General features: G+C 39.3%; 1 protein-coding gene across 1 annotated transcript in view; it reads right to left on the bottom strand.

Moving 5' to 3' along the window:
• The window catches only part of LOC136872673 (uncharacterized), a 108,786-nt gene that overhangs the window by 92,843 nt on the left and 1,296 nt on the right, over positions 1-14,647 (bottom strand). The window lies entirely within an intron of this gene.

Here is a 14,647-nt window from a genome sequence, read left to right as displayed (position 1 = left end):
ACATATCCCTGTTCTGTAGTTCTGATTCACGTTTTCGATAGTACGTTTACTCGCTTAAAACATTATCTTTCCTTGTCCCCCGTGGAAATGTTCAAACGAGGTTTTACTAAATAAACCAACCTCTAAAAGGAGTCGTTCACTCTGCGCCGTTATTTGGAGGTGTATCACATTCTTACTTAATTTCAGTACATAACATTAAATTAAGCGACCGCCAGCCTCGATTTCTGAAGAGTTCACTACTGCTATCGGTAACGTTATTTACGCATTTATAACGGAAACATATTATCTTTAATTTTCAAATTGTTTTTACAGAACACCAATCAATGAGTACGGTATTACTAATTAGACTCCGACATCCCCTTCAAAGTCGAATGTCGACGAGAAGATCGCTAGTGTACATAGCACGAAACCTGTACTTAAGATGATCATTCGCATTCAATATAATCGTTGGAGTGCATAAATATCTATAATGGAAAAAACCCACGCTTAATCGCTCGTAATAACGGATGTATCAATGATAGGATTCTCACTGTAACCGAGGGAAAATACACAGTTTAATACACGAATTTTCAAGGGACAGAAAATATTTGTCCTTACAACGGAATTCTCGCGATATGCTGTCCTCGCTATAGTGGACTTCTGCTGTAATTTAATAGATATATTTACCAGATATTGTAACAGGAGTTGAATCATGGCTGAAAAGTGATATTATGGAGGCAGAAATTTTCTCACTGCAGTATTTATTGTAGAAAGATAATAGGAAGGGAACGATTGGCAGTATTCATACTGGTGAAAGAAGAATTTATACTCTGCAGAAAAAGGATGAGAAACATGAAATCTCTAAAGATTATACATACTTGATATTTTGGGGTGTACAGACTTATTAAGGATAACACTGACATGGAATTATTTGATAAGATAATCAGCTAGTGGGAAACGACACATGAAGGAACATGATTGTAGTGGGACATCTCAATTTACCAAATGTTAAGTGAAAACATAATGTGAAAGGCAGGAAGCATGACCAACAAATGGTAAAAATCTTAATCTGGAGAGTACAGCTGAATCAGAAAGTGATGAAACCAACCACAGGGAAGAATATTCTGGATGTGGTGCTGGTAAAATCGGATGTGCTCTATATAAAAACTGAATTAGTAGGTGGTATGTGATCATGAAACTCTTTTTGTCACAGTCAAAAGTAAATTCAATAGATAAGAAGTTTGTAAAAGTAGGAATATTAGGCAGTACCTTAGGTATGAGGGAGTTAAAAAAAAGTAATTATGATTCACAGAAAATTGTAAATAAAGAAGTACCAGCCTATGGGATGGGTTTAAAGCGATTGTTCAGAAGTGTGAAGTTAGAAAGAAATAGAGTTAGGAATGGTTATGGTCTGTATTGACAATGGTTGTGGAAGTAAGGAGAAATTGAAGGAACTTACTAGGAAATTCATCTCGCAATGAAGTGAGCTATGGATAACATAATGACATGCATAATAGGCAGTCATATGAATTTTAGTGTATTTATGAACAAACAGGCTTCCAGCCCCAATACATGTTCAAAAAGCAATAAGTCTATTGAAAACAATATTAATAATTATAGTAATAATAATAATAATAAAAATAATAATAATGATGATGATGATGATAATAATAATAATAATAATAATAATAATAATAATAATAATAATAATAATAATAATAATAATAATAGGCATGAATAATAACAAAAATAATAATAACAGTTAGCTGTAGCAGTCACCGACTCATGGTTCCAGCAAACTCATCACGTGTCCTTATGCGCTCAGCACTTGCGTCACATTCATTGTTCCCTGACCTACTCCCGATCAATACCAAAACAACGACAGTCAGCAATTATATTCCAACCAGCCATATCACAAACAAAAAGGCCCTGCTTTTATGAAATCACACATCATTTACCCAACTCCATCCACTTAACTATGCACTCAACACAATACTCCCCTTCCCATTAATTTTATCATACTATCTCCATCCATTGCATATCATCCGATTATTAAACACGCTTCCCATAGACATACATCACTATTCCAAACACGTACCCCCTTGTCCACCCTCTAACTCTCCCTCTTTCATTCTGCTCTCACAGGACTATTTTACCGCACATAAATACTTGTTCAACTCGCCCCTGCTTTCCCACTGCTTTATAATCCATCTTAAAATAGACTGCTCATCCCCTCTTCCCGATAGTTTCCGATGCTCAGCACTCAGTAATCTATATCTTATCTTACTCGTTTCTTCACAGTCACTTAATAAATGAAAATCGTCATTCAATGCCCCGCAAAGTATACACATTGTCCTGTCCCTCCCTTGTGACAATCCTTTATTCCTATGCAATCCCATAAATCACCACATCATCCCATACCTTTTTGACCTGTCAACGTATCTAATATTTATCCCTGCTACCTCCTCTATTTTAATAAACACATTCAGCGAATTTCTCAGTCTACTTTCCCCCAATAATTTCTGCCTATGAATGTCTCTAATCCTCCTCACAAGCATCCTCGTCCCTCTAACTTCTGTCTTCGTCCAAATCTTCCCCCATAGATGCCCTAATCCTATCATCTCCAAATAACCCTTAATTTTTTCTAGCCATCTGCCCTTATACATGCTCTTACGTTGCTGTTCATACGCTGCCTGTAAAACCCTCCCACCTTCCTGTCTTTTTAAAATCATCCAGTATCTAACTATTCTTTTCACACCCTCCGATTCCAAATCCTCCCCACACATTAATTCCGCCCCTGCATTTGCTGTGCACCCCGGCAGACCCATTACTATCTTACAAAAACTACTAATAATACGTCTTAATTCCCCTCTTTTCTCATCCAACCCCCAAACTTCTGCGCCATACAATACCCTCCCGAAAATCACTGATCTTAACACTAGCCTCAAGGCTTTATAACTAATACCCGGGTATTTAGCTATCAAGTTTCTCACTGAGGCAAGGGCTGCTAATCCTCTGTTTTTCACCCTACTAATCTGATCGTTCCAGGTTCCTTTACTGTTAATAATAACTCCTAAATATTCCAACTTCCTTACTTGTTCCAACCTTTCTCCCTGCAGGACCAATTTCCCTTCTATCTTTCTTCCTTTGTTTACCTGGGCTACTAATATTTTAGATTTATTCCCATTAATCCTCAATCCCCAATTTCCTCGCAAACAACGACACTGCATTTAACGCTCTCTGCATCCCTCCTGAAGTTAGAGTCATCAATATCACGTCATCAGGAAATATCTGTCCCGGCACCTCCAGGCCATTAATTACCGGCACGGCCCAATTGCTTGCCCCATGCCCCTCCAAAATATCGTTAATAAATAAAATAAACAATATTGGCGATAACTTGCACCCTTGCTTTAAACCCACCTTGGACTCTAAGGGTCTACTCAGTCTCTCGTCTCCCAATTCTACACAAAACCTGACAACCCTATATATCCCCTCCACTGCCCTCAACATCTTTTCCAAAACCCCCATCCTGCCTAATTTCTCTAATGGAGCCTCTCTATTCACCTTATCAAATGCTTTTTTCAAAATCTACTATTGCTGCCACATAAACTGTACTTCTAGCCAGGCTCTTATACTTTTCTAAAACAGTCTTTATTATCATTATATTATCCACTGTTCTTTTCTTTTTCCTAAATCCCCCTTGGAAATCTATCAATATTTCATTTTCTTCAGCCCACTCGCTTAACCTGTTTGCCAACACCCCAGTATATATTTTACTTAAGGAGTATAACAGAGATATTCCTCTATAATTGTTCAAACTGTTCCTACTACCCTTATTGGACATACAATTCCTATTTCCCATTCCTTCGGGTACTTACCTCCCTCATAGATCTTATTGAATAGTTTAACTGTGCCCTCTATCAGTCTCATTTTTGCTAATTTCTTTCCAAAACTTATTATTTATCCCATTACATCTCCCGGCCAACTTTCCCCTAACTCTGCTTATCACACTCAAGATTTCTTCCCTTGTAATTTCCTTGTCCAGTTCATAAATTGCCACTCTCCTATTCCTCCAAATTACTTCTTCCCCCATCTCTCTCCATCTTTCTTCCCCCTTCTCCCCTAGTAATTCACCAAAGTACCTCACCCATTGAACTTCCTCAATGCTCGTTCTCTCTATATTCCTTCCACCCTTAATTATTCTATTAATCTTTTCCCATACTTTCTCAATGTTGTTGGTCTTACAATCCTTATTTATAGCTTCAATTTGTTCCTCTAACCACACCTTTTTTACCTCACAAATTTTCTTTTTATACTCCTTCCTCAATTTGCAGAAAATATCCCTTTCAGTGCTCCCACCTTTCTTTCTGTACTCCCCTAATGCACCCAGCACCCTCCTCCGCACTCCTTCACACACTCTATTAAACCATTCTTCACTCTCTTTCTTATTTCTCTTTCTACATTCTGCCTTCTGCGCTATCATCTTTATTGGATGTAGCAGCAATTCCAAGGCTTTATCAATATTATTCTCCTCTATCGCTTCTTCCCACCCATATTTCAGAAGTTGTACTTCCTCTTTTGCTACCCTATTCCAATCCCGTCCCACTTTATCTGACCATTTATACTTATTATATCCACTTCCTTGTTTATCCTTTGTCTCAGCTTCCTTCCTTATACACTTCTCTTCCCCCCCTTTTCAACATAACCCACACTGGGAAATGGTGTGATTCAATCCAGTCTCCTATTTCCATTCTTACAATATCCTCCATCACTCCTTCCGAGCTTAAAACCATATCTATCACACTACCTCCCTTCTCAGTAACATATGTCAATTTCCCCGTACTGTCACCCTCCATCCATCCATCCATTCAGAATATACAAATTCCCCACAGCGCACATCTCTAGGAGCTTCTCCCCATAACTGTTTATAATTTCATCCTCACTCCTTCTACTTTTCAACATACACATTCCATCCTCCCTACTATATACTGGGCTCTGTTCCCCTATTCTCGCGTTCCAATCTCCGAATAACAACATATCCTCTTCTCCTGCAAACTTTCCTCTTATCCTACTAATAACCACCAATAACTCTTCAAAAAATACTTATTTGCATATGCTGAACTACTAGGGTGGCAATAAACGAAAGCTAGATTTATTTTCTTCCTCCCCTCCCATATTCAATCTCAACCATACAGTTTCTTTCATATCTGTCTCTATATCCTCTACCATTTCACTAATTTCTTCCCTAATTAATACTATCATCCCTCCTGGTGCGCGTCCCTTATTCCTCTCCTTTCTTCTATATTTATATTTTATCACAAACCCCTTCCATGAGATCTCCCTCCCTGTTTCCAGCCACGTCTCCAAGAGTGCCACAACATCGAAACTTTCTATTACTTCCCGAACTTTCTTATTTCCTAATTTGTTCATTAGTCCCTCAATATTCACACATCCTATTTTCCAATATAGTTATAACTTTCCCTCCCTCCCTTCTAAGTCTCCCCCTCTATTCTTGCTCCTTGTAGTTATCGACCTCTCAGCCCTTGTCTCCATTGCTCCTTTTTTAGCCAACCTATACCGCTCCATGTCCTCCGTATCCTCCATCCCTTTACATACTTTTCCCCAGAGGTCTTTTAAACTCCTACTTCTTCCTTTACTCATAATTGTTTTACCTTCCTGTCGATCAGTCTTCTCGTTTCCTTTCTTGTTCACTGAATCACTACACTTTGCTCTCACCGTTTCTTGCTGCTCACCCTCACTCATCCCTTCACTATTTTGATCTTCTGTATCCACACTACACTGTCCGTTCTCTTCTGAGATGATCTCCTCTCCTTCCACGTCTCCCCTCTTCTTTGTTACTTCTTTCTTCCTTCCATCTTGCCTTGTCATCTATCCTCCCTCGGAAAGAACACATTCGTCCATCTCCTTTAGCTTCGTCACTGAGTGCTCCCTAACCCATCTTCCGTTTGTCACCTCCAACCTCTGACCTCTTATTCGTGCCTTTAGCCCCTGATTTCTCGCTCCCCATAGGTGTCGGCTCAAAATCTTCATATTTTCACTTCCTTCCTTTCCCATGTCTCTTTTCACCCCTAATTTCTGTCCCTGTAAATTATTACTGTTACTTAACACAATTTCTGCCATTAGGGTAGAGAAAAATTGTAACCTAAATGGCCTCCGTCCTTTAGTTTTTCCAACTCTCTCTACATCGTCTATGTCTATTTCACTGAAGTTTATCTTCATCCTATCCCGTATGACTTCTACAACCTTGGATATCAGATCAATCTTGCCCTCCCTCTCACCTTCCTCCACACCATATATAAATATGGCTTTCTTCAATCTCTCCTGCCTGTACCCCTCCGCTTCTCTCTTCATCTTCATCACCTCCTCTTCCAGATGTTTAACTTTCCCTCTTAATAACTCGATTTCCTTCTCATTATTGTCCACTCTCCTGCTCGATTCCTCTGTCTTCATTTCTAGCCATTTCTTCATGTTCCCTAACTCCTTTCTCTGCTCCTCCATCATATCCTTTATTTCCTGCACCTTATTCCATTGACACTTTTCCTGTATTACCTCACTCACTACCACCTCGAGTGCTGCCAAGTCCTCCATGCTAAATTTTCCGCTGGTATTTGGGCCTGGGTTTAATTCCACCCCCCCAATAACCAGTAGCACCGCTATCACTGTCACTACCAGCACCGCTACACTCATTTTTACTCCTTCTTTTCTTAACACCCGTCCATTTTTGGTCTCCTTCTTCTTCGCCTGCCATTTCCCAATCGCGGCCCGGTACTGCTCAATACCGACCATGTTCACGGCACGCACTTCACCACGCGACCTCGCTCCTCGGCTGCTCGAGCTAGACTGATATGAATTTTAGTGAAAAATGGAAGTCTGTGTATACGCTCTTTAAGGCAGAAACAGGTTCCGAGAAGGACATTCCGGGAATCATTAATAAACAAGAGGAGTGTATAAGTAAGGATTTACAGAAGACAGAAGTATTCATTAAGCAGTATGTAAAGATAATTTGATATAAGGATAATGTCCAACTGAAAGAGGTGATTAATACAAACAAAGTAGTGAAATTTACCTACAATAACAAAGACATTTAAAATAAGATACAAAAGTTCAAAACTAGAAAAGCAGCTGGTATTAGTAAGATTTCTGGGGACATACCACAGGCAATGGGTTGGGAAATAGTACCATATCTGAAGTACTTATTTGATTACAATTTGTGTAAATATGCTATAACATGTGAATGGAGAGTTGCACTAGTAGCTAGCACCTGTGTATAACGGGAAAGTTGACAAACATAGAGCAGATAATTACAGGCGAGACAGTTTGACATGTGCCGCATACTAGTTCTGGAAAAGCATATTTCAGATTACATACACATGTAGCAAAATTATTAACTGGTTTGATAGAAGGCAGTTAGGGTTAGGGCAAAATTGTTCCACTTGCAGGATTCCAGCAAGATATAGCAGATATTTTAGATTCAGGAGGCGAAATCAGGGTTGTCAGATACCTGAAATCAAAATACGGGACAGATGTGCGATCGAGAAAATCAACGGGCTCGTATTCTACAAGTCATAAACTTTGTTTCAAAATGATACACTCATTATAATGTTGACATCATAGTGCAGTGACATCGAGCATGCCTTAACCTTGATACATAGCTCCATAGCTAAATGGTTAGCGTGCCGGCCTTTGGTCACAGGGGTCCTGGGTTCGATTCCCGTAAGGGTCGGGAATTTTAACTATCATTGGTTAACTGTAGTGCAAATTACTAGCTCAATATGTCTAACCTCTGTTCGACATCTACCTGTCCACGTCATTTTGACGTCAGCGGCAACTTGCTTTGTTATTGGCTGTGCATGATGCAATGTAACCCTCTGCGGTTATTATTTCTTGTTTTGCAGTGTTATTTACTTTTTCTATTACTTATTATTGAGTTTCTATTCTCTTAAGGCTTACACAAGATTTTACCCATTATTTGTTTATTTATTGGTTTGTAATTTAAAATTAGTCTCTTTCAGTATTACGTTTTTCTATGTTATTTGCCGCGCATTACTCTCAATATATGGATTGCCCCTGATCTTCTGAGCTGGACAACTTGGGCTGATCGAGCCCACGCCAGAACTCTACAGTTTGAGCTACTCAACCAACATCAACGGGGCTGACCAAGCCCGTCGGGACTCTGAACCAAGGACAACTTGAGCTGATCGAGTCCTCGCCGGAACTCTGCAGTTTGAGCTACTCAACCAACATCAACGGAGCTGACCAAGCCCATGTCAGGACTCTGAACTAACGACAACTTGGGCTGATTGAATCCCTGCCGGAACTCTGCAGTTTGAGCTACTCAACCAACATCAATGGGGCTGACCAAGCCCATGACAGGACTCTGAACCAAGGACAACCCGGGCTGACTTAGCCCACTCTAACAAGAGGAGTACCTCGCTCATACTTTAGCAATGGTCAGACTTCGCTTGCTGTCTTAACCAGTTTCCTGCATTAAACAGCTGTGCATAGACCTGTTTGCATAGCTCGGCCACGTGTCATGCAGCCAACTTCTAAGTCAACATGAACCTACTTGCTAGACACGCAACTCTTACCCTTTTTTAACTTAAAAGGCTAAAACGATTGTAAGCCATCTTCCAGATTAAGCTCAAACTTTGTATATGATCAATATAATGGTCACTATTGACTCCAACATTTTTATGCAGCTTTTCTATCTTTTTGCTGAGTCTTAATTTATTTAAAAGGCTGTGCCTCTAATTTGGAGAATTTAGTACTTTCTTAGGGCAGTGCCGCATTTCATATTCTTAGTAACTCTTTTAAATATTGTTATATTGGGGCTGGTAAACCTATGATTTATGCCTTAAGTCGTTTAAATGTTGGTTAATCGCCTCTTACGGCATTTCTGTAATATTCAATTGCAGTCTCAACTGCATTTCAATTCTAAAACTTAGCCCTTCTATTTAAATGTTGGTTATTGGTCTCTTATGGCATTTTTGTAATATTCAATCACAGTCTCAACTGCATTTCAATTTCAAGGCTTAGTCCTTCTACTTAAATGTTAGTTAATTGCCATTTTTGGCGTCATGTAAAATTTACCTGCAGTTTTACTGCTTTTTCATGTGAAATATTTATGATTATTTTTCAAGACCTTTATAAACTTCTTACTGATACTCACTACTTTTTAAAATATTTTTTTACAAGTTTCAGATTCAGTAAAAGTACACTTTTGTGAATCTGTGGTTCCAACCCTCAATTTCCTTATTTCGGTGAACCTTCACTATTTCCCCAATGGTAGGGATTTGGATCCTTATCCTCAATCATCCCTCCAGAGCAAGTTGGCTGCATGGTTTTGGTCATGTAGCTATGAGCTTGTATTCAGGAGATGATGGGTTCAAACCCAACTGTTGGCAGCCCTATAGATGGTTTTTCGTGATTTCCCATTTTACACCAGGCAAATGCTGGGGCTGTAGCCTGTCTTAAGGTCATGATTGATTCCAATCCTACCCCTTTTCTATCCCATCATCACCGTAAGACCTACCACTGTCAGTGTGATGTAAAATAAATAGGAAAAACTTAGTTGATTTAATTATTCATACCAGTTCTTTCAATTTCAATATATTTTCATTTCTCTGAAGTGCTGTGAACAGTTTTTTGTCATTCTTAACAACTTCATAAAAATCTCTGCATGACATTGAAGAAAAATTTACAGAAAGGATCAGCTGAGACCTAATTAAGTCAACAGAACATAATATTTCTCACAGCTGGCAATTTCATAAAAACATGCGGTGGACTCGGACTACCTCAGATAGCTGTCCGCTATCACGAGTCTTATTTGCCAGGATGGACAACCTGAGAACTGCAAACAGTAAAATAAAAAACAATTTTAAAACTCCACAAAACCATGGAGTGAAGAAATCTATCCTCTTTGAAAGAAAGAAGAATAGCTCTTCGTACTTATCAGAGGGGGAAACACTGGCATATTTCTCTCATGGTTCAAAAAATGGGACAACTGCCGTCCGGATAGGAACTGTCCGGGGCGTCGGACACTTAACACGAATACGGTACTGTCCCGCAAAATCCGGAATGTCTGGCAACCCTGGGTGAAATGGACTGTATTGCTACTGACCTAACCAAGGCTTTCGATAGATTAGGTTATGGGAGACACTGACAAAAATGAGGGCAATTGGACTAGACAAAAGAGTGAGTGGGTTGCCAATTTTCTAGAAAATGGAACTCAAGAGAGTAAGACAGAAGGTCCCCAAGGCAGTATTATTGGACCATTATGTGCAGTATACATAAATTAATAATGTTATTTGCTTTACATCGCACTAACTACTTTTACGGTTTTCAGAGACGCCGAGGTGCCAGAATTTTGTCCTGCAGCAGTTCTTTTACTTGCCAATAAATTTACCAACAAGAGGCTGACATATTTGAGCACCTTCAAATATCACCACACTGACCCAGGATCGAACCTGTCAAGTTCGGGTCAGAAGGCCAGCGCCTCAACCGTCTAAGCCACTCAGCCTGGCTATACATAAATTATATGAGTAAAGAATTGGAATAACGCATAAGGTGTTTTGCAGATGATGTTATACTGTATAGGTAATAAATAAGCTGGGCCAAGTAGCTTGGATGGTAGAGCGCTGGTCTTAACACAACTTGGCAGGTTCAATCCTGGCTCAGACTGGTGGTATTTAAAGTTGCTCAAATACGTCAGTCCCGTGCTGGTAGCTATACCAGCATGTAAAAGAACTCCTGTGGGACAAAATTCCGGCACCTTGGTGTCTCCAAAAACCGTAAAGTAGTAGTTGTTTGAGTCATCAGTCCATAGACTGGTCTGATGCAACTTTCTGTGCCACCCTATCCTGTATAAACCTTTTAAATTCCTTTCTAATACACTTGTCATTTACACCTTGGTCTACGCATACCATACCATCTACACTTCCCTCAAAAACCAACTGAACAAATCTTGGGTGTCTTAATATGTGCTCTATCATTCTACTTCTTCTTCTCGTCAAATTTAGCCAATGTTAAAAGAAGTAAAAAAAAAAAAAAACTATTCCACCTGATCGATAACCTACTGTTTATTTTCCTAAGGCAAATTAAATACTGTAGAATATGTTTTGTCTACTTTGTAGACAACTTCATCTACATATGTTTAGGCGCACTGTATAATTAACAAGGGCACATTTTTATTATCTTAATGTTAAAACACACATTAAAACATTCATTTTTAAAAACTTAATTATACTCAAAAGTATGTGTTATAGCCGGCCCCGTGGTGTAGGGGCCTGCCTCTTATCCAGAGGCCCCGGGTTCGATTCCCAGCCAGGTCAGGGATTTTCACCTGAACCTGAGGGCTGGTTCGAGGTCCACTCAGCCTATGTGATTAGAATTGAGGAGTTATCTGACGGTGAGGTAGAGGCCCCGGTCTCGAAAGCCAAGAATACCGGCTGAGAGGATTTGTCGTGCTGACCACATGACACCTCACAATCTGCAGGCCTTCGGGCTCAGCAGTGATCGCTTGGTAAGCCAAGGCCCTTCAAGGGCTGTAGTGCCATGCGGTTTGGTTTGGTTTTAGTATGTGTCATAGGAAGAAAGGAGCGGGGAGGGGGGGGGGGGGCATTCATGGATGGAAAGGGAATTTGGTACATTAACTAATTCTCACTAAAATATCTTATTAATAAAAATAGTTTAAAGCTATAAAGTTTGCAATTGTCACTGTTTATGTATTATGTAAAAAAATTTTGATAAAATCTTCCTAACAAAACTAGCTACAATGCACTAAGTGTACAATTATTTGGTGTCCTTCCTTAGAACACTAATTTTGTTGCTGTGTTTGAAAGGGAGCTTCTAACGTTCAACCCGTGTGGAAAATACTGAGAGTCTAGAATAAGAAGAAGAAGGAGAAGAAGAAGAAGAAGATAAAGAAACTGACAAAAACAAGGTGGAATTATGACAAGGGCCTAAAATGTAAGCAGGAAGAGATAGAAAACATTCTCGCCCTCCTTTTATTCAAGATACCTGCATTTTTCAATGCAACTTTCTTTCGGCCATCAGGAGACCCCTCTTCTATAAAAATTAGATTAATATGATACCGAGAACGAAGAATTATCTACAATCTGTATAAAAATCAGTCTGCAGTGATAAGAATCAAGGGCTTTGAAAAAGAAGCAGCAATCCAGAAAGGAGTGAGGCAAGGCTGCAGTTTGTCCCCTCTCTTTTTCAATGTTTACATAGAACAGGCAGTAAAGGAAAACAAAGAGAAATTTGGAAAGGGAATCACAGTCCAAGGAGAGGAAATCAAAACCTTGAGATTTGCCGATGATATTGTTATTTTATCTGAGACTGCGGAAGATCTCGAGAAGTTGCTGAATGGTATGGATGAAGTCTTGGGTAAGGAGTACAGGAAGAAAATAAATAAGTCCAAAACAAAAGTAATGGAGTGCAGTCGAACGAAGGCAGTTGATGTAGGAAATATTAGATTAGGAAATGAAGTCTTAAAGGAAGTAGATGAATATTGTTACTTGGGTAGTAAAATAACCAACGATGGCAGAAGTAAGGACATAAAATGCAGACTAGCACAAGCAAGGAAGAGCTTTCTTAAGAAAAGAAATTTGCTCGCTTCAAACATTGATATCGGAATTAGAAAGATGTTCTTTAAGACTTTCGTGTGGAGCGTGGCATTGTATGGAAGTGAAACATGGACGATAACTAGCTCAGAAAGAAAGAGAATAGAAGCTTTTCAAATGTGGTGTTACAGAAGAATGCTGAAGGTGAGATGGATAGATCGAATCACGAATGAAGAGATACTGAATCGAATTGGTGAGAGGAGATCGATTTGGCTAAATTTGACGAGAAGAAGAGATAGGACACATCTTATGACACCCAGGACTTGTTCAGTTGGTTTTTGAAGGAAGTGTAGGTGGTAAGAACGGTAGGGGTAGACCAAGGTATGAATATGACAAGAAGATTAGAGCAGATGTAGGATGCAATAGTTACGTAGAAATGAAAAGGTTAGCACCGGATAGGGTGGCATGGAGGGCTGCATCAAATCAGTCTATGGACTGATGACTCAAACAAACAACATGACACCTCAACCAGCATGTCTGAATTGTCTGCAAGACTAACATTAACAATGGATTTATATAAAAGACCACTTTTACAAGGATAATTCTATTTCAAGGGCATGTTTTAAAGTGTAATTTTAAGTATAACAAGAAGGAAATTAAGAAAAGGCTAGGAAAACAACAGATAGGGAATCTGCCACCTGGGTAACTGCCCTAAATGCAGATCAGTAGTGACTGATTGATTGAATGTATGTGTGTTATTCTGTTTTAAAGACTCTAATCAGTGGTTTTAAGCACTTTTTTCTGATTTTTGTGTACACAGCGTACGTTTGTCATTTTTAGGAGTCATTTTATCATACGCTGTGGCAAAATAACACTAGTCTAGTGATACAATTTTTTATTTTTAACCTTTTTTAACTAGCTAATCTGTGCTTCGCTATGACAAACTACTGGAGAAGATCAACCTTCATGATATCTAGCAGTTGTTTTGCGAGTCTATAGTTACCAGCAGTCACCAAATCTCAGGGGCAATCAGAAAGTAAGGGTTCAAGTGACCTTCACGCTCATCATTTGCCACATAACTGTTGTTCGCCGCCAATGCATTAGCGCTTATAAAGGTACCTTCAACGCAGTGTGGTATCGGTATCGTATTTCATAATGCATGGGAAACTGTATACCATGGATGAAGCTTTCATCCTCATATCGGATAGTGGGTTTGAAGAAAATGGGGAAGATTTAACTCTGCCAATGCTCTGTCCAAAGCCATGGATCTAAAAGTAGGAGGGGAAGCTTTGCATGAATGAAAATGACTGATGCATCCACAAATATTTATGCTTTTGGGGTGGAGGGTAGTGTTGTGTGTGATATATGACCTGCGGAAATATTGGACACGAAATCAAATCCAGAGCCCTCTGAAATGAAGCTGACTAAACTGACCTTTCAGACAAGGAGCCAGACTATCAGCTAAAGATGCAGAAGAGTAATGTAAGGTAGGAAAAATGATAGAGTGAGTGAGATAGGGGGGTTGGGGTTTGGGAGGGGCATGCTTAAGTCTGGAATGAATGAATGAATGAATGAATGAATGATAGCTTTCCAATTGGTTCATCCATATTAAAGACAACATCTACAATACAAGCTGGACCATTATAGGGACTTAAGAGCTGGATAGTGAGGAATTTTCCTCTTCACTTAAAGTGGTTAGCATAAGAACGTGAAGGAGGTGTCATGTGAGATCCCATCGCCATATCATGGACCCAGAGATAAATCTACTGCTATCAGCTGCTTCTCTATGTATGAGCCATAGGCTCAGTTGGTGCTCGAGCCAAGTCTGAAACTGGAAGTATTTAAACTTACCAATTGTAAATGATACATAATAGTGGTATTTAAAAAAAAAAGCTATGGTTTAAAGCTTCAACACGTAAGTCAGCAGCCTTATCAAATGACTTGGAAAGGGTCTGATGTGAAAAAATTAATATATGGTAAAAAAGGTTACAACAGAAGAGAAAGTACATGATGACCCTTTTAGAACCAATGTAGAAGAGGATAAAATTTGACCAATGAAAGTTGGATACGAAAGCAGAAAA

The sequence above is a fragment of the Anabrus simplex genome, chromosome 4 (assembly GCF_040414725.1).
Source record: "Anabrus simplex isolate iqAnaSimp1 chromosome 4, ASM4041472v1, whole genome shotgun sequence".
NCBI classification, from domain to species: Eukaryota; Metazoa; Arthropoda; class Insecta; order Orthoptera; family Tettigoniidae; genus Anabrus; species Anabrus simplex.
This window is presented reverse-complemented; position numbering and strand designations above follow the sequence as displayed.